The sequence below is a fragment of the Hyla sarda genome, chromosome 7, assembly GCF_029499605.1.
Source record: "Hyla sarda isolate aHylSar1 chromosome 7, aHylSar1.hap1, whole genome shotgun sequence".
Taxonomy (NCBI): Eukaryota; Metazoa; Chordata; class Amphibia; order Anura; family Hylidae; genus Hyla; species Hyla sarda.
The window spans coordinates 32,484,298-32,505,318 of NC_079195.1; positions in this window are offsets into that span (position 1 = coordinate 32,484,298).

A 21,021-nucleotide genomic window follows, 5' to 3' on the forward strand; every position below is an offset into this window, starting at 1 on the left:
GGAGATGTAGTTCAAAACATCTGCAGTGCCGAAGGTTGCCTATGCCTGTTATCTATAGAAAATAGGGTGCACTTTGGGGTCCAGCAAATAAGGTGTACTTTAGAGTCCATATTATAGCTGCAACAACTGAACTTAGATTACCATAGAACCATAAAATGGACCCAACAATTCAGCTTTGGTGGGTTGGGGGTCTAAAGCCAACCTTATTTGCATGAATTATAATTCTCTAAGAAGGAAGGAAGGAAGGAGGAGGAGAAGCAGGTAAGATACCAGGATGAAAACAAATAAATAAAACAATGGCCAAATCTGTGAACGTAGCCTCCAGGAGCCAAATAAATTAGTAGGGAGAAAAAACAAGTACAATAGTATCATTGACACAATTTGATTATATCGTAACCTACTTCCCTATTGTGTGGAACATTATGAAACTTCTGACTCACACCCAGTTCATTAATAGTCCATTCCATATCCAAAAATCAAATGCCAGAAGCCTCTGTAGGAATATTGTTCTATATGCCGAAAACATTGAGGCGTGCCATGTGAGATGTCTTCATTCCATTGAAGAGGTTCCCGGTCCTTAATGGTACACGGTGCTTACATTTAGCAATACTGTCTCTGGGGAAGCACCTACACATCAGTCATTTCCTCATCTTCATGACCTGTAGAGGACAATCTGAGCCCGAGGCACTTTTTAATTTTAGGCAGTGACCTTTGATTCGTGACAATAGTGATGATGAGGAGGAAGATGTTCTGTGAAGGCTGGGGTTCTTGCTAGACTCCTTCATGACAGTTCTCCATTGGCAGTCTGGGGCATAGCTATAGGGGTCACACCCGGAGACACCAGATAGCAGTCATGCTCCTCCATAAAACATACTGCCATTATAAATGCCATATGGTTGGTAAGGGAGCTTTTACAGCTTTGCATTGGAGAACAGGATCCTTTAAGTTGTGCCTATTTCTGTGTATTGGGAAAAATAAGTATTAACCAATATGATGGCGATTGTAGATCCTACAAGGGTTGTCATGCAGATTTTACAATCCTTTAGGAAATGAAATCTGAAAAACTCTAGGATAACATAAGATGCATGTCTCCATAGTTTAAATCAGGCATGTGCAAAGTCCAGCCAATTGCGGCCCTCTTTACGGACTGATAAGGCCCCACACATAAGTTGACATAATATAGATCATACCGCCCCCTGGTATCTCCCTCTATCAATCTCGCGACTGTACAGGTCTCTTTAATGGTGGCTGCCAAAATTGAGAAGGGTCGGATTATACAGAGGGAGCCTGCAGCCACCTCCCAACCCCCACCGGGCCTTTTTCTTACTATTCTCCAGGGCCCTATTCACAGTGGCGTCCTCCATCCAGGACAGAACACAGGCACCGTCTATTCACTGACCTCTTGAAACATCTTAACCCTTTATTTTTTAAAGTTCAGGCTATTGCATCTGCCTGCTCTGATGGAGTCCTGCTATTGATCCATCACCTGACTAGCAGTCTAAGTTCATTTGGATTTCCAATATGTTACGGGCTCATCTCCATATCTATAGTATCACTTTATCTGACAACAAATATTATTCTTGATAGCGGTACTTGGAATATACAAGCATTATGTACATGTTAACACCAATGATTTGATAGGAACCCATATTGTCTGGGATACTTTTGTGGATTGAGAGTTTTATCCGTACTTATTAATGAGGTGGATTTTTTCCACTTATTATTTGCAGTACTGACTACTATTAAGGTGTTACCAAATGTCTGCTTACGCTATGTAATTTATTACTTTCTATTTGTTGTCTATTGACTTCTCTGACTGCATAAGGACAGTGCCTGACAGACCATATTACTTTACCATCTCTTGTTCTATCTATCGATCTGAGCATGTGTTACTGTGTGTAATATTGTTTTGAATTTGAGCATCTATACTATCTAATACAAATACTCCCTGATGAGTCCTGGACATAGCAGGAAGAAACGCGTTGGAGTTTCGCCAGTATCTGTTTTTATTTGATTTCCCTCTCCCTATCCACGCATTAATAGGAAGGGCCCATCATAGGTAGTTTAGGTTTTCACCTGTACCCCTTTCCCCATTCCCCCACAATGGTGGCTTCATCACAGTAACCATGAATTGTATTATTGTATTTTATTATTATTTCTAAGTAAAGGTTAAGTTTTATTTACCTTATTGGTGTATTTCTTATGTGGTTTTGAGTGAGCAGCAGAACAGATGGGGTTGTTAGCCAAATACAGAAGCTAGACACATGAAAAGACATGTAAAACATCGGCATGGCCTAATGAGTAACATATAGAGGCATTATTTTTTTCTGTGATACGACAAGTACAGACATATCACAACTGGCCTATAGGCACCCTGAGCAATTTGTATGGCTTCTTTTTGTTGAGGCTGGTACCTTGCATCTCCATTACCATATGTACACCCTCAGTGGTCGTTGGGTAGGCCACTTGGGAATTTCCTGCGCAAAATTAATTTACCGGTGAGGGGTATTTTATGATGAAGATACAAAATCCCTAAGGTGCTGCTTGGCTTAGCCAAATCCACTAAGTGGGATATTAGATATCTTCTTGTCTTGAGACCTAACTGTGACACATACATGGAAAAAGATCCAGAAGGATCAACTCTTTATAACTACAAGAAGAGGACAACTCAATGACATATTTACTGGAGATTTTAGAAACTACTCTTCTTATATTGTATATCTAGTTCACAGAAGATCGGAGTATGACAAATCACGACCTTTTACATCCCCATATTTCTATAATCCCATCCATTTATGGTTATGTGGAGGATGAAGGAAATATGTGCACACCAAGGCTTATGCATTAGGAGTCATACAGGTCATATAGAAGATTGCTGGTAGTGCCAAATCTTATTGTAAAGCTTCCTATAGGCCCCCAATCCTATGACAGATGGTACCACTACAGATATGTGGTCCTCCAGATCATGCAAAACTAGTGTCTTTCGTTCTCCAAGCTTAAAGGGGTACTCCAGTGAAAAACTATATATATATATATATATATATTATTTTTTTTTTTAAATCAACTAGTGCCAGAAAGTTAAACAGATTTGTAAATTATTTCTATTGAAAAATCTTAATCCTTCCAGTACTTATTAGCTGCTTAATACTACAGAGGAAATTCTTTTCTTTTTGGAACACAGAGCTCTCTGCTGATATCACAAGCACAGTGCTCTCGGCTGACATCTCTGTCCATTTTAGGAACCTACCAGAGTAGCAGAAAATCCCCATCATAAACATATGCTGCTCTGGACAGTTCCTAAAATGGACAGAGATGTCAGCAGAGAGCACTGTGCTCGTGATGTCAGTGGAGAGCACTGTGTTCCAAAAAGAAAAGAATTTCCTCTGCAGTATTCAGCAGCTAATAAGTACTGGAAGGATTAAGATTTTTTTAATAGAAGTAATTTACAAATCTGTTTAACTTTCTGGCACCAGTTGATTTAAAAAAAAAAAAAAAAAAAAAAAAGTTTTTCACCGGAGTACCCCTTTAACTCTTCTCATTCAAACCATTAAAGGGGTACTCCGGCCCTAAGACATCTTATCCCCTATCCAAAGGATAGGGGATAAGATGTCTGATCGTGGGGGTCCCCCCGCAATCTTGCATTCGGCACCCACCTCTTTGAGCTGCACGCTGCGCTACCAGCTCACAAACTGCCGGGTGCCGACCACGGGGCCGGAGTATCGTGACGTCCTGCCCCGCCCCCCTATGCAAGTCTATGGGGAGGGGGTGAGAAGGCCATCACGCCCCCTCCCATAGACTTGCATAGCGGGGGTGGGTGACGTCACACAGGGGCAGAGTTTTGACATCCTGATACTCCGGCCCTGTGGTCGGCACCCGGCAGTTAGTGAGCTGGCAGCGCGGCATGCAGCTCAAAGAGGTGGGTGTAAATGCAAGATTACGGGGGTGCCCAGCGACGGGACCCCCGCGGTCAGACATCTTATCCCCTATCCTTTGTATAGGAGATAAGATGTCTTAGGGCCGGAGTACCCCTTTAAGCTCTATTTTATTTAAATTCCACCAATAGTAGGCCAGTTGAAGCTGCACCGTTGCCTACGAGACACCCCTGCACCGATCCTTGTCTGCACAGAACTTGATGTTATGATGATCTGTTAATAAACCCTTCACTGAAGCATCATATCATGTGGTGAGTGCCCTGTTTTCTTGTACTTTCGGATTATATCTATTTTATTTTAGTCTAATATATCTGCAAAACATTGTTCCAATAGCTTTCTCACTTGTCCAGGTGATCTTTATCAAACTACAGACGGGTAGCAATGATCTTTTTGGAGAGTAGCAGTTTTCTCCTTGAAATTTTGCCATACATACTATTTTTGTTCTTCTGATTGTGGACTCATGAACATTAAAGGGAAAACATTTTTTTTAAATGAACAGGTGCCAGAACGTTAATCAGATTTGTAAATTAATTCCATTTAAAAATCGTAATCCTCCCAGTACTTATCAGATGCTGTATGCTCCAGAGGAAGTTATTTTATTTTTTTATTTCTTTTCTGACTGACCACAGTGCTCTCTGCTGACACCTCTGTCTGTCTTAGGAACTGTCCAGAGTAGGAGCAAATCTCCATAGCAAACCTCTCCTGCTCTGGACAGTTCCTGACATGGACAGAGGTGCCAGCAGAGAGCGCTGTGGTCAGACAGAAAAGAAATTTAAAAAGAAAACAACTCCCTCTGTAGTATACAGCAGCTGATAAGTACTGGAAGGATTAAGATTTTTAAATGGAAGTAATGTACAAATCTCAGTAAAGCATATGATGAGGAATAGCGGGGTGGCACCACCAATTCGGTATACAAATAGCCCCATTTACAATAAACATTACCATAGTCTTCATACAATAGATACAATAGAGAAATATGATGGCACTCACCTATTAAAACGTGAACTTTATTTAAAAAGGACACTGGCTCATGGCTGGACAGGAACAAAAACCACCGCAGCCATAGCTGCACGGGGTTTTGTTCCTGTCTAGCCATGAGCCAGCACCTTATTAAATGAAGCAATAAAGTTCACATTATAATAGGTGAGTGCCATCATATTTCTCTATTGTATCTAATTTACAAATCTGTTTAACATTCTGGCACCAGTTGATTTAAAAAATGATTTTTTTTTCACCGGAGGTCCCCTTTAACATTAGCTAATGTGAGAAAAGTCTTTGGATGCCTAAAGGTTACCTTGATTTTTTACCTTGTGACTATTATACATTTTCCTATTGGTGTGATCTTTATTGGTTGATCACTTCTGGATAAGGAAATACTGGTCTTGAGTTTTTTTTGCTTTTTGTATATGCAAAGCAGCTCATCACACCACCTTCACAGGTAGCATTCCCTAAAATCAGCCCGTGGAGTGCTAATGGCCTTTTTTTGAATCTCCATACACCAGAAGTGGGGCTCCTCCCAGAGGAGAATACTTATCCGCTTTTTGTATACAATCTGTCCAAACGCCCCAGAGATGGTTCAGTAACTTTTTCCAGCCTGATGACCATCAACAACTCTTTGTTGTGAAGATCTTTAGATAAAACCGGTCGTCCTCTCACACCTGATTGTCATCCCATTGATTAAGAACACCCAGCTCTAATTTCACCAAATTATCTGCTAATCCTAAAGGTTCACATACTTTTTCAGCTCACAGATGTATTAATAAATAAATGGCTAAGTGTAATATTTTTGAGTTGTTTATTTGATTTGGTTCTCTTTATCTAAGTTTAGGACTTATACAAACAGCTGATGTAGTTTTAGGACAAATTTATGCAGAAATATAGAAAATTCTAAAGGGTTTACAAACTCTGAAGTACTACTTAAAGAGGTACTCCAGCCCTAAGACATCTTATCCCCTATCCAAAGGGGACTCCCGCAATATTGCATTTGGCACACACCTCTTTGAGCTGCACGCCGAGTGCCGACCACGGGGCCGGAATATCATGACATGATGACTCCGCCCCCTGGGACGTCACCCCCCGCTATGCGAGTCTATGGGAGGGGGCATGACGGCCGTCACGCCCCCTCCCATAGACTGGCATAGCAGGGGCAGGGGGCGACGTCACATGGGGGGGGGGCAGAGTCGTGACATCAGGATACTCCAGCCCTGTGGTCGGCACCTGGTAGTTTGTGAGCTGGCAGTGCAGCGTGCAGCTCAAAGAGGTGTGTGCCGAATGCAAGATTGCGGTGGTCTCCAGCAGCGCGACCCCCGGATAGGGGATAAGATGTCTTAGGGCCGGAGTACCCCTTTAAAGGAGTACTTTGGTGGAGGACAATTTATCCCCTATCCAAAGCATAAGGGATAAGTGTATGATTGAGGGGGGTCTGACCACTGGGACACCCCACTTTCCTCTTGCACAGAGCGTTCTCCACTCCATGCAAGGAGACTGTCGACCCCTGCATGAATCGGTGATCAACACTCCCCCTCTCTATAGGAGAGATGGAGATACACGAACTCTGTATCCTTGGCTTTCCCATGGAAATGAATGGCGGAGGCGAGCGGCCCACCGTTTAGTGCTGCGGTCGACAGCACATTCATGCAGAGAGTCGTAACGCTGTGCAGGAAATCGCGGCGGTACCAACAGTCGGACCCATGTGATCAGATACTTGTCCTACACCACAATACACCTTTAATCTTAAAGCAACACTTCTCATTAAGTGAGGCAGGGCTCACTGGTAAGGAACCCCCTAGATGTTGGTGAGGTACAGCTGGAATATTAGTTTTGACAAGTCTTTCAATGATGGTACAAATCTTTGGTTTTGCTCTGTATCCTAATCATTTGGTTCCAACTTTAATGTCATGTAGAGGTTATTAGAAACAAATTATGGCCAATGGTGATGTCCTGGCAAAATTATGCTATGGCTTGTGTGGCCCTTGTAAAAAACTGATTGAGAAGCCCTGCTTAAAGTATAGGTTCAGAGGTGATTAATAAGTAGTGTCTCTAAGTGTCTCTAATTAATAAGGAAGCTCTGAGGATTTCCTTGTTCCTTTATTTTCCTATTATGAAATGACTTAAGATATACGTTAGGATATTGATGTAAGTAAGTAGTGATTCACCAAAGGTCATCACACAGGCTGATTTTAATGCAGATCACTATGAGATGGCCATATTTTTCAACTCACTATTTTGACCCAAGGTCTACCTGGACAGATGTGGATGCCTTGGGTTGAAAAAGATTTGGCTTAGGCTTAACTGAGTAGGTTTTGATCTTTTAAATGTACATGTACAATATGTATCCAGCATTACTTTTACCTTTTTTATTTTAGCTTTTATCACCCCAAAAAAATGCTTTTCTTTGCAGCCACCAATAGTCGGATAGGCGCGGCAAGGGTTTTGCTATTCCCCGCAGCACAGAGGTGACAGACAAATGGAGCAAACAAAGGTAAAACTAATGTTTGATACATATTCTACACACAATATACAGACTGCAGTTGGGTTATATGGCCCAAACTTCAAGACAGTAACTACCCTCAGAATAGTCTCTGTTAGTAATTCTGATTATTCTGGGTTCCAAAGCATTGTACAATACATGATGTGGTGAGCCACCGGGGTATGGCGGGACCACGGGTGTAGCAGTGTGAGTGGTGAGGTCGGATGGTATGTTCGTGATGCCAAGATGTAGTTGTTTGGTGTAAAGCACCGCCGACAACCAGCCCAAAACGGCATATATATACTAAATGAGAGTCCAAAGCAGGGTTTTGATGCAACTGGAACTTTACTGAAGAAGGCAGAAAACAGTCAAATAGCCAACTTCCACAGAGGTGACCGGGACACAGGGAACCTCTCAGACTTGCGTGGACTTGTATTGGTAGTAATAATAGTTCCCTCACTAATGGTAGATACTGTACACAAGAGGTCAGAAGGACAGGTGGCCAGGAAACAAGCCTGGTCAGAAACTGGGTTGTCAGAACTAAAGAACAAATTTACCCTTCGTATGAACCTTATTGGTCAGGCAGGGAGCAACAGGATATATAAATCCTTAGGTTGGGGCTACACAACAATGTTGTAAAATTGTTGAGGAGCTATGTGGGGATTGGCCTGCATGGCCCCGAAAGTAATCATAAGTGATTGCCCTGCAACCCAGAAGTGGCAGTGACCATGACCCAGCAATCACAAGATATCAATCCAAGACAGATTTCTTGAAACTGTCAGTTCATGTTCTCAGCCACCTGTGGGTCATAATGTAACCCCATTTAGTTACCTTTGGGGCCATCCACACAGTGGAACATGATATTTATGGTCATGTGAATGTTATCACAACCAAAATCTCCATGTAGTCCCAGCCCTAAATAACCTGGGGTGACAGGGCATTGGTTCTCAGTAGGAGGAGAGCAAATTTTTAAATTTTGAAACAAGTTGAAGGAGCTATGCAATAGGTAGGCGGGCATCATTTTGTCCAGCAAATTTAATGTAATCTACACCTGCACTTGGCATACAGCATATCATGTCTGAAAACTACTCTAGCTCACAGCTGAGGTAGGTTTAAACTGGTTAAACTGGTGCACAGACAAGAAAAGATGTGCTAAATACAGTAAGCTGCATACACTTCTTCACTTTCTGCCAATACAAAGGTGAAAACAGTGTGATAGTCTAAAAGCAGTGTGAATTAGTATAAAGAAATAGTGCAACCTATAACAGTGCATATACAGCACAATATCAGAAATGTACATCAATACAAGGGATCATTGCCCAACAACCAATTAACTAATCCCACAGGGATTCATATTGGGACACTGCATGGAAATGCATTTAAGAAGCACTCCAATAAATATATATATATATATATATATATATATATATATATATATATTATTTTATTTTTTTGCCTAAATAGTGCAGCATAGGCTAATATTAGAGAATAATGTAGATGTTGTCTATGCCTTGTGCTCACATATTTTAGTTGATGTGGAAGGCATGGGATTGGCTTTATTTTGGATGTAAATCCATCACTAACTTGGTTCCGTAATGTTGCCTACAATTCATATATATCCTCTGGCTGTGTGGCAGGCAATAGAAATATGGAGTTTGACAGGTTACTTTAGGTACTTGCTCCAATTTTTGTCTGCACTTATCTTAAAAGTATTAAATGCATGAAGAAAGGGAGGTGCAAAAAGGCATGGAAAGCAAAGACAACAGCTGAAATCTATCAGTTATTAAAAAGCAATCCAGACCCTTGTCAGTGCAAATTAATATCAGCTGGTTCAGTCCTAACTGATGGCTACCAAAAAAGGTCTCATTGCAAATTTGTCACACAAAACACATCTCATGATGGGTAAAAGCGCAAAGTGCTAGAGCTGTCTCCAGACCTTCAGAACCTAATTGTTGTAAAACATAACAATGGCGTTGGTTACAGGCGCATTTCTAAGCTTCTAAATGTTCCAGTGAGCACTGTTGGGGCCATAATAAGGAAGTGGAAAGACAATTATGTCACCATAATTTTTCCCCGACCAGGTGCTCCTCACAGGATTACTGACATAGGAGCGAGAAGAATTATCAGAAGAGTTGTCCAAGAGCCAAGGACACTTGTGGAGAGCTTCAAAAAGACCTGGAATTAGCAGTTACTGATGTCTCAAAGAAAAAAGTTAGTAATGCACTCCACTGCCATAAATGCCGTTAGGAAGGCAAAATGGTAATCCTTCATTAATATAGGGAAATCACATTATATTATGAATGGCTGCAAAGCCTCATCCACTTTCAATATGTTATAGCTTACTGTTTCATGCACCAATGAACTGTTGATACCAATGTTTCCTTCAAATTTAACATTTGGGTTGTTCAGTGCTGTTACCCCCCTTTTATTGTTTGTGTTTCGTAAAAGTTTCCCTAACCTAAGCCTTTCCCTAATAAAAGCACCCCCCTTTTCGCATTAAAAAAACATGTATATAAAAATAAATATAAACATATAAGGTGTCGCCGCGTGCGTAAATGTCTGAACTATAAAAAATATATAATTAATTAAACCGCATGGTCAATAGCGTACTCACAAAAAAATTCCAAAGACCAAAATAACGTATTTTTGGTCACTTTTTAGATCATGAAAAAATTTATAAAAAGCGATGAAAAAGTCTGATCAATACAAAAATGGTACCGCTAAAAAGTTCAGATCACGGCGCAAAAAATAAAAATAAAAAAAGTTATAGGGGTCAGAAGATGACAATTTTAAATGTATACGTTTTCCTGCATGTAGTTGTGATTTTTTCAAAATTTTTTCACAATTTTTTCAAAATCAAACCTTTATAAGTAGGGGATCATTTTAACCGTATGGACCTACAGAATAAAGATGAGGTGTCATTTTTACCGAAAAATTTACTGCGTAGAAACGGAAGCCCCCAAAAGTTACAAAACTGCATTTTTTTTTTCAATTTCAACGCACAATTATTATTTTTTTCGTTTCGCTGTAGATTTTTGGGTAAAATGACTGATGTCACTGCAAAGTAGAATTTTATGGCGCAAAAAATAAGCCCTCATATGGATTTTTAGGTGTAAAATTGAAAGGGTTATGATTTTTAAAAGGTGAGGAGGAAAAAATGAAAGTGCAAAAACGGAAAAAGCCGTGGTCCTTAAGGGGTTAAATAAAATACATTTTACACAATTTTGAGGTTCCTCTTTGCTCTTACTGACTCACTACACATTTGGCAACCACAGAACATTTTGTGGGATATTGTTTGACACCCCCACTTGCACTTTATAGACCCGACGCTCGGTTTACCATGTTTCCTATGTGAAAGTATCCGGTCTGAGAGAAAAGGTCAGTGCATGTTGGGAGTTGTAGTTTTGCAACAGCTTGAGGCACACGGGTTGGGAAACACCGAGTTAGGCTATGTTCACACTATGGAATAACAACCTTTGGGGGTCACCCCCCCCCCCCAAAGGGGTTAGCCCTAAACTAGAAATCCCTCCTATTAAAACATAAACTTTCTTGTGATCACTTTTAAACCAATATTGATTACTAAGTGTGAGTTCCTCTTTAAAAACACAGTCCCTGTTCAGTTTATTTTGTCATGTCATCCCTTTTATGAAACTAATACTCCATTAGGTGCTCTATGTTCTATAGCTGCAGTATTGTCTGCTTATGACACTGACAGTGACGGCTGCTGATTAAAACGTATCTCTATTAGCCACTCGCATTCCAACGTTTCGGCAGCCCCCGCTGACCTTCTCAAGGAAGTGAGGCTAATGGCCATGAGATCGGGGTTCCCTGCTTATATGTGCTCTGTGTGTGACGTATCAGCAGAACATCATGATGCGCATCACTTTCTGCCAATCACAATGCATTGTTTCCATTCATGTCATAGTCAGCCCATCAGCTTGAGATAGACGTCATCATTCCTGAGACGTAATTAGATTGCGCAGCGCATGTCACCGAATTTACAAGTTTCCACTCACACATTGCGCTACTGTGCCTGTGTGCGCTGGGGAGATGTCCGTCATCTGTTATTATCTCAGGTGTGTAAGTAGTCTCGCGCATGTCATCGAACTTACAGGTTTCCACTGACACCCTGTGCTACAGCGCCTGCGCGCCTCTGCGATTGATCTATCCTCCATCCTACTCTCGGATTTGTTAAAGGGGTACTCCCATGGAAAACTTTTTTTAATTTAATTTTATTTTTTTAAATCAACTGGTGCCAGAAAGTAAAACAGATTTGTAAATTACTTCTATTAAAAAAAATCTTAATCCTTCCAATTCTTTTTAAGGGCTGTATTCTACAGAGGAAATGGTTTTCTTTTTGGTTTTCTCTTCTGATTTCTCTTCTGCCACAGTGCTCTCTGCTGACATCTCTGTCCATTTTAGGAACTGTCCAGAGCAGCATATGTGTGCTATGGGGATTTTCTCCTACCCTGGACAGTTCCTAAAAAAAAAAGTTTTCCACGGGAGAACTCCTTTAATGATCTTTCGCATATCACTGAACTTAGAAATCTTCCGAGTTCGTGCATGTATTGCTAATCTGCACATATTTATATATAAACTCAGTTATAGCCTTGTGCCTATCAGGGACTAATTACCTGAATCCTACAATATCTATCTCATAACCTTTCTGATGTTTGTTCATTTAAATGTTCTCCCAGATGCCTCTCATGACAAGTTTTTCACCTTAAGCTCCCTCCTGTGAATTACTTAATGGGATATAGTGAATATTATTATTAAGGCTCATAATGATATTGATAGTTTTACATTGATAATTACAGATAATATATATATAAATACAATACAGTAAAACAGGATGGAAAACGCACTCACCAAAAAGTTGCTGGGACACTGGCTTTTCTTTATTGCAGCATGCTTGTACAAAACATACACCAGGTACGAAGATACACAGGGAGCTGTGGATGGAAACAGGCAGGGGGCGTGCAGGGGGCGGTGACTAGTTTCGCGCACGTGGGCGCTTCCTCTGGCTCGCACTCAACACCCCTGAGGAACTCACCTCAGAGTGACGGAACGTGTGGGGTTCCAGCCTCCCTGCCCAGTGTTCATTTGTGCATCTGCTCCTCTGTCTGTGGTTTGCCTTACTAATATTGTTTATTGATTATTTGTGTATTTAGGCAGCGGTATATATACTTTCTTCACACTATTTGCCATTTATTTGTTTATGTGTATATTGTTGGAGCATTAGTATATTATTATTGTAAACATCTGCAGGGCAGGGTAGGGGAGAGGGGTTCATGGCCCCTCCCCCAGTTGTTGTGCTGAGCTCACTCTTGAGCTCTTTTTAATTGATTTTAGAGGTTATGTGTCCTTTTGTATTACATGTGGTTAATATAACAAAGATGTGATTTATTTATCATATTATCCGGGTGTGCACTTAATACAGTAGATCCTTTTTTCTTTGTTATCAATTGTGTGCCCTTTTGCTGTTAGCAGCACCCCTGTCTAGATTATATATAGGTTGAGCCCTCTCTTTTTGCCTTTTTCACACTCCATAGATACATCCAACTGCAGTATATTATGCTGTGTGAATTATTATAAAAGGTCCCATAGTGCATATTTCTGTGATGTGCACTATGGGACTAAACTCACACTCAGTACACTTATTTAGCCCCGGTGGGCTTCTAATTCTCAAACGGTAAATCCATTTAGCTTCCACCTTGAGCAGAATCCTGTCTACATCGCCCTTTCTTGGTCCCATCTTAATTTAGCGGAGACCCCAGAATCTTATCTGATCCATCTGATTGTCATGTATCAATTTAAATGCCTTGCCAGTGGTGTACCGGCATTGGTCCGCATTGTGCTCATGTGTTTACCAATATGTTGTCTCAATTCTTGGGTAGTCTTGCCCACGTATAACTTGGGGCAAGAGCAACTCGCAATGTATAATACATTCTTGCTGCTACAATTTACTAAATCCAAAATCCTGTAAATTATTCCGTCCATTGGGTTAGTGAATTGTTTTGTTTTGGGACAAACCTTACACACCAAACAATGCCCGCAAGGATAAGATCCTGGTGGGGATTTTGGCAGCCATTTCTGATTCATTAATATTCCCTCATTGAGATGACTGTGGACCAGTAGTTCCCGTAAATTTGGTCCTCTTCTATACGTGATGTTGGGTCTAGGGCCAATCCTCTCTGTAAGATCTGAGTTTGATTCTAGAATGTACCAATAGTTTTGTAAAATTCTGTTAATCTGTGAAGTATAGGCATCAAAGGTTCCAACAAGTCTGATAATGGATGTATCCGACTTGTTCCGATTGGTGGCTCCAAGAAGTGTTGTTCTATTGCTATGGCGTGCCCTATTGAATGCCTTACGTTTGTGCTTTGTTGGATATCCTCTTGCTCTGAATCTAGACATAAGATTGTCTCTTTCAGCGACAAAATTATGTTCCTCCGAGCAATTATGTCTCGTCCTTAGATATTGTCCAATAGGAATGCTTTAGCATAATGATAGTGGGTGCCAACTACTCCAATGGAGAAAACTGTTGGAGGACATTGGTTTCCGGAAGATGTTTGTTTGTATTCTGTTATCTGAATAATATAGATATTTAGGTCCAATAAGTTTATGGATTTCCCGCCTTCTTCCAGGGTAAACTTCATGCCTATATTGTTGTCATTCAACTTAGCTGCAAATACTCTAAACTTAAATCTCCATGCCAAAAAATCTAAATATCATCAATGTATCTTCCCCAAAATAAAATGTGCTGGGTGTACAAACTCAAATTTTCACCAAAAACAATAGTGCGCTCCCACCACCCTAAAAACTAATTGGCACACATAGGTGCACAGGTGGTACCCATAGCGGTAACCTTCACCTGTCGTTAAAGGGTACCGCCAAAAAGAAAAAAAATTGAGTGAGGATAAATTGCAATAATTCAATTACAAAAGTATTGTGATTACGAAACAATCTACTTTTAGTGTCAAGAAAAGTACTCACTGCTGTGATCCCCAAATCATGTTGAATATTACTATTAGAGTGATCCCACGTCTAAACTCATTAATATAGTGGTGTCCAATACCAATAAATAATTAATTTTAAGAACTGTTTCCATTGTGTCCCATAGGTGTGAGGGAAGTGGAGATACAAAAGGTGAATTGTATGCTTGCTTTTTCAGTCAGGTTGTTGTTCCCCTATGGGGCGGCCTTTGATCGGATCAAGCCCTTGGTGTGTCTTAGGTAACACGTAAAAAAGTAGAGATGGTAGGGTGGTTATTTAGAATGAATTTATATTCACCATCTGATAATACTCCTTCCGATTTTCCTTTCCAGAGGATCTCTCTGAACTCCTGCAAATATTGCATCGTTGGATCTCCTGTCAACACCTGTTAATCTCACCTGTCAACACCTGGTAACCTGGCCATCTCAACTTAGTCCTCTCTATCTAGGAAGACTATGTTGCCCCTTTGTCAGACGGTTTAATTATTAGATTTTCAACCTCTTGTAATATTTTTAGTGCTTGTTGTTCATCCGCATTCAAATTAGAGTGTATCAGATTGCTTTTTGGATGTATTTGTTGTATCTCGCGAGTTACTAAATTGACAAAAGTGTCTATCTGAGAGTATTGGTCAAACGGTGAAAATTGTGATTGATTCCTTCTACTAAATCTGATTGGATTAAATCTCTTTACTTGCTGCAGAGGGGGGAAATAAAGTATTATCCACTAACATCTCGTTGTTCTGTTGTGGATTCTTACCCAAACTTGTCAAAATCATAGGAGTTGTGGAATATGGAGGTCATCACGTAGTATTTTAGGATCTATTTCCACATTTACTCCTAATATATCTCTTGATGTCACTGCTTCTATATCATGCGAGATCTGGGCAGAATCGGCTGGGAATTCATTGGATTCAACATGGGTGAGGGAAACTGTAGTCCTATCTGGTTGGTGATATTCCCAGTTGGTCCTAAAAAGGTTGCATTAGTAGGTGGCTGCATTTGTGTATTTAGAAAATGCACAATACATGGTGTAGCCTGATACCACAATTGGCCTTGTGGATACTGTGGGGGCAGGACTGCCGATGTATTGGTATAAGAGGAGGAGGGTCCAGATATTGGGCCACGCTGAAAGTTGCATGTCGTATTGTTTTGAGATCTAGTACGGGTCTCAGATGTCTTTTGATACGGTTGCTTCCTACCCTTTGTTTTGCTATTAGATGTTTTATATTTCCATTTAGTACCTGAACTTGACTGATTGCTGAGTCAGAATAGTATTCAGTACCTGATGTCTCAGATTCCGAAGGTCTCTGCTGTGGTATCCTATATTGGGTAACCTTAATCTGGGGGTCCCTTTCCTTATATGTGTAGACTCTATTAGTAGCAAAATCAGTGCAGTCTCTGACCTATTTATTATGTTTTTGTTCTTTCAGTTCGTTCTTGTAAATGTCCAAATTTTTCTGTAATTTCTGTTCAAGAACAATGAATTCTGGGTTAGAGGCCAATGTCTGAATTTGTTTAATCTGTGTGTCAAGTTGACCAGTTATTTTTTGTAAATAACCACGCTCGTATTCAAGAAAGTAGTTTATTAGTCTCAAAGAATTCTCAGTTTTAATTTGCTCCCAGCCTCTTAAGAATGTATCATCCTCCCTATGTGCAATAGGGACCAATGTGGATCCCAGCCCTATATAGACAAGTTTTTGCTGTGAATAAGTTTCAAGACTTGATACCTCCCACTAGGAGTGAATGAAGAACTTATAAGTTTTATTTAGTGTTTTAAATGCCTATTAAATATCCACCTGATTTAGGGGTAAATTGACCATAGAAAAGACATGTGAGGCTCAGATGTGGATAGTAACCCACAATTCACTATAATCAACAAAATCCCTGAGGATTCCAGGGCATTAACATAAACAACAACCTTTAGGGGTCACCCCCAAAAGGGGTTAGCCCTAAACTAGAAATCCCCCCAATATAAACATAAACTTTATTGTGATCACTTTAAAACCAATATTGATTACTAAGTGTGAGTTCCTCTTTAAAAACACAGTCCCTTTTCAGTTTATTTTGTCATGTCATCCCTTTTATGAAACTAATACTCCATTAGGCGCACTATGTCCTATAGCTGCAGTATTGTCTGCTTATGACACTGACAGTGACGGCTGCTGATTAAAATGTATCTCTATTAGCCACTCGCATTCCAACGTTTCGTCAGCCCCCACTGACCTTCTCAAGGAAGTGAGGCTAATGGCCATGAGATCGGGGCTCCCTGCTTATATGTGCTCTGTGTGTGACGTATCAGCAGAACATCATGATGTGCATCACTTTCTGCCAATCACAATGCATTGTTTCCATTCATGTCATAGTCAGCTTGAGATGGACGTCATCATTCCTGAGACGTAATTAGATTGCGTCCCGCATGTCAGTGAACTTACAAGTTTCCACTGCCACATTGCGCTACTGTGCCTGCGTACGCTGGGGAAATGTCCGTCATCCGTTATTATTTCAGGTGTGTAGGTAGTCTTGCGCATGTCACCAAAATTACAGGTTTTTATACGACGCTGTCCGGCACTAGCCATGGGTCCTGGCTGCTGATAGCAGCCGAGACCGTGCGGGTATGATGCAAGCTCAGCTCCTGAGCTCTTTTCACAACCCTGCTATGCTGCAGAGCCGATTAGAAACAGCGTTTTGCAGCAAGGGGTTAATAGGGGGGATTTCCAGTTTAGGGCTAACCCCTTTGGGGTGACCCCTAAAGATTGTTGTTTATGTTAATGCCCTAGAATCCACAGGGATTTTGTTGATCACACTATGGAATGTCTGCACGGGAATGTACAGTCTCATAGACAGCTTTGCATTCCATGCGGAGTCTGCAGAAAGAATGAACAATTATATATATGAAACATCATCGCTGGTCCTAGATGGGTGATTGGTCCAACTCCAGGGCCAGAAAGACTGCCTCAAAATGAAATGCAACCCAGACCACCCAAGTGGGGGTAAAGTTTCCTCAAGTCTGGGCTTGATTGTCACTGTGGTGTCCCGGTACTGGATTGCATACCGTACCTAGTGTAGAGATCCCCAAAGTCACTACGCTCAGGTAGGATCCATCAGGTGGGACAGCCCTTAGTCACCTCTCCTCTAATTCTCTAATGTATATATTTGATAATAATGTATATTTAGAATAATGTATAGTACTTACCTTGTTTAGCGTAGCAGGACCTTCGGTCATGTGACCATGTTAATATGCTCTATGGTATGTTGGAGGACCTTTGGAGGTCCTTGGGTCACATGTTGCCCACAATCCTTTCAAATGGTGATTGACACAAGTATGGACTAATTAGCACTAGTCCAGCCCCTTCCCAGATAAGGGAGCTGTAGCCAATTATCGCTCTCTTGGGTTGCTGCTCTCGTGGATGCCGGACTAGCAGGACGGATCTGCGCAACTTGCAAAGACACGCTAGGCCTGAAAACCTACCGGCCTCAGCTGAACTAAAACCGTGAGTTCTAAACTACCCCCGCTAAAGTTAGCGTGACTACTGGACCGCAACTAATCCCCTAAATCCAGTGGAACAGCACATAATACCTTAAAGACTCTAAATTGCGAAAGTCCCAACCTTTGTCAATCTCCAAAGAAAGCAGTTGTATGCATAGAGACTGTTCCGTTTATGAAGCTTGCAGAAAATCTTCAGTAAAAGTTACAATTGTTTCGGAAAACTCTCCGGTTGTGGACATTCTATTATTATCTACCTCCCTATCGCTCTTGGGAAGGGTGGCGGTAGGACAAGCATTACTGAGGAGCCCTCACCCTGGCATCATGAATAGCAAGGGTTAACAAGCACCCTTTAATCACCGCACAGCTACACACCCCATACCCAAACATCCCCAGGCTCACATCACCGATAAATGAGTGTATATAAAATATTAAATATATGTAAAAAATGACGTAGATCCAGTGAATTCATTTAAAACAATTTATTATTACAATGATAGTGCTTTGTAGGGCCCTTACATCGGACTCACCATGATAAGCAAGGTAGTGAATGTATAAAATATTCATACAATGAAATAAAATAAAATAAAATAGACATATATTATACAGGGTAAAATAGTGCTAGTATCCCAGTGTGGCAAATAGTCTGTAGCACTTATAGATGTATGCACTGAGATCGTGCCTTGTATGGTTGATTACAAATAGTCTGAGTAGCGATGTCTCTGTATAGCTCGTATCTGGTCAGGATACTGCATGCGGTAGCGTATTGGTAAGGGGTTAAAATCAATGCGCTCTGCACTGGGGTTTCCCTGTGTGTATCCCACTGTACCCTGGCGGCACAGGGATAGAGATTGGTGAGTGGGATATAGGTAGTCTCTTAATTGTAATCCTTTGGGTGTATGAGGCTGCGTTCTGCAGCGCTGGAGGCCCCTCAAATGTGGACCACTCTACCCCGGCAGCATAGGGAAAGTTTTGAGTGGATTTGGGGATTTGGCACACTGTGCCTCTTATCAGCATTGTCCTGGAGCCTGGTTGCTGGAAAAAGGTTTTCACTGGGGAGACGTCAGCTGGCAGGCGGGATGCGTGCAACCCCGGAAGCGTGCTCTTGTAAATTTCTTGTGATCCGCTGAATGATGGTAAAGATTGTCGGGTTTGTCAATACTGGGGTACAGGTGATAGAGGCTAGACGCGTTTGGAGGTACTCATCTACTATAGTAATCAATTTTATTTTATCTTTTATATACACCAATTTATTAGTGACAACCAAGCCCAGACTTGAGGATAGTGTACCCCCACTTTATACATTGTTCGCAGGTTGTATAGGATACACAACCTTTTTCACATTAGTACTCGTATGGCAGTAATACGGTACTATTGTCCCTATTGTCGGTTTGCAGCTACCTATCCTTTTATATATATATATATATATATATATATATATATATATATAGATAGATAGATAGATAGATAGATAGATAGATAGATACAGTGGTCCCTCACGTTACAATATTAATTGGTTTCAAGATAACCATTGTATGCTGAAACCATTGTATATTGAGACCATAACTTTATGGAAACCTGGTAATTGGTTCTGAAGACCCCAAAAAGTCATCTAAAAATAGAAAAAGATCAGGATTAAAGTGAAATAAGTAGATAATTAAAACAGATGAAGGAAAGTCCTTACATTAAGTAATAAAGATCTGCTGGGAGCTGTAATCGCTGTCTATGTAGAGGACAGAAGCTTCTTCAGGGTCCTGTACAGTACACAGTGTCCTAAAAAAGTAACATGGAGCCGCCATCACCCGGTGTCCAAAGGAGCAGCTAACCCTGGGACAGGTAAAGAGTAGTACAGAAAATATAATACCTCCCTGTACTACCAGACAGCCAGTCAGTGCATACACTTCAGTAATACAGGTGTTTTACCACTGAATGCCCATTCTGATTGGTCAGTTTTTTCAGCCTTTAACATGTTTCACAGATCTGGACTGTCTGTAGCATTGTATGTTGAGTCTGGTTTCAAGTTACAATGGTCCAAAAAAAACATTGTATGTTGAAACTATTGTATCTTGAGGCCATTGTAAGTTGAGGGATCACTGTGTGTGTGTGTGTGTTTGTATATTTATTACACAATAACAGGGACAAACCATATAATTAAGGAGATGACTGACCTCATTTAGCTTTATTTAATCAAGATGACATTCAGGATTTTCTTCTTCTGGATGAACGCAGAATGACTGTAGATGAGGCTAAACGTAATATCTTGTGTATTAGTAGAATAATGAATGCCTTGCTTATATACAAAGTTTATATTCTGCAGAGATTAGTATTTTCCATTGTAATGGTGACTTAGCCCGGCTGCAGACAATTGTGTCATATGACAAACAATTGTGCCATATTGTAATATTATGTGGCTGGTGGAGCGGAGATCAATAAGGCCAATAAGGCATCTAATATGCAGGACTATGTGGGAAGCCCTGAACTCTCTCATAGCGATACCCTACAGCCGCCTCTAGAGGGTGCTCACTTCATTTACACTTACAAGTGAACGAATCAGGGCATGGTAAAAAAATATGGCAGATCTATATTCATTGATGGTTCTGAAAGCTTTATCTGAATCGAAGGAATGAGAAAGGAAATTCAAAACTTCATTTAAAGGTGCATGTACGGGATCCAATGCCCGTTGTATGCACCAATTAGACCACATTTTTCAGACTGATCCGTAAGCAGATCTGGTACCTAATTTACTTATAGGCTACCAACAGGCAACCCAAAAATACCCTATTTTCCCATGTACCCAAATCATATGATTAAAAGTGCAATCTTTATTAATTGTATCCGTACATTAATGAATTTTAAAACACAAAAATGCCTCCATATCCTAATAATATACAGCGATCCCTCGACTTATGATGGCCCCGACATATGATCATTTCAACATATGATGGCCTCTCAGAGCCCATCGTATGTTGAAGGCAGCCTCGACATATGATGCTGCTGTGTGTCGGGTCCATCGTACAAACAGCTATCTGACAGCGCTGACAACTTCAGCAAATGACAGATAGTTGTATAATGTCCCCGTGTGCCCCGTTCTGCCTCCTGTTACTCACATGCTGCCCTGCTAACTCACGCAGGCTTCCACTG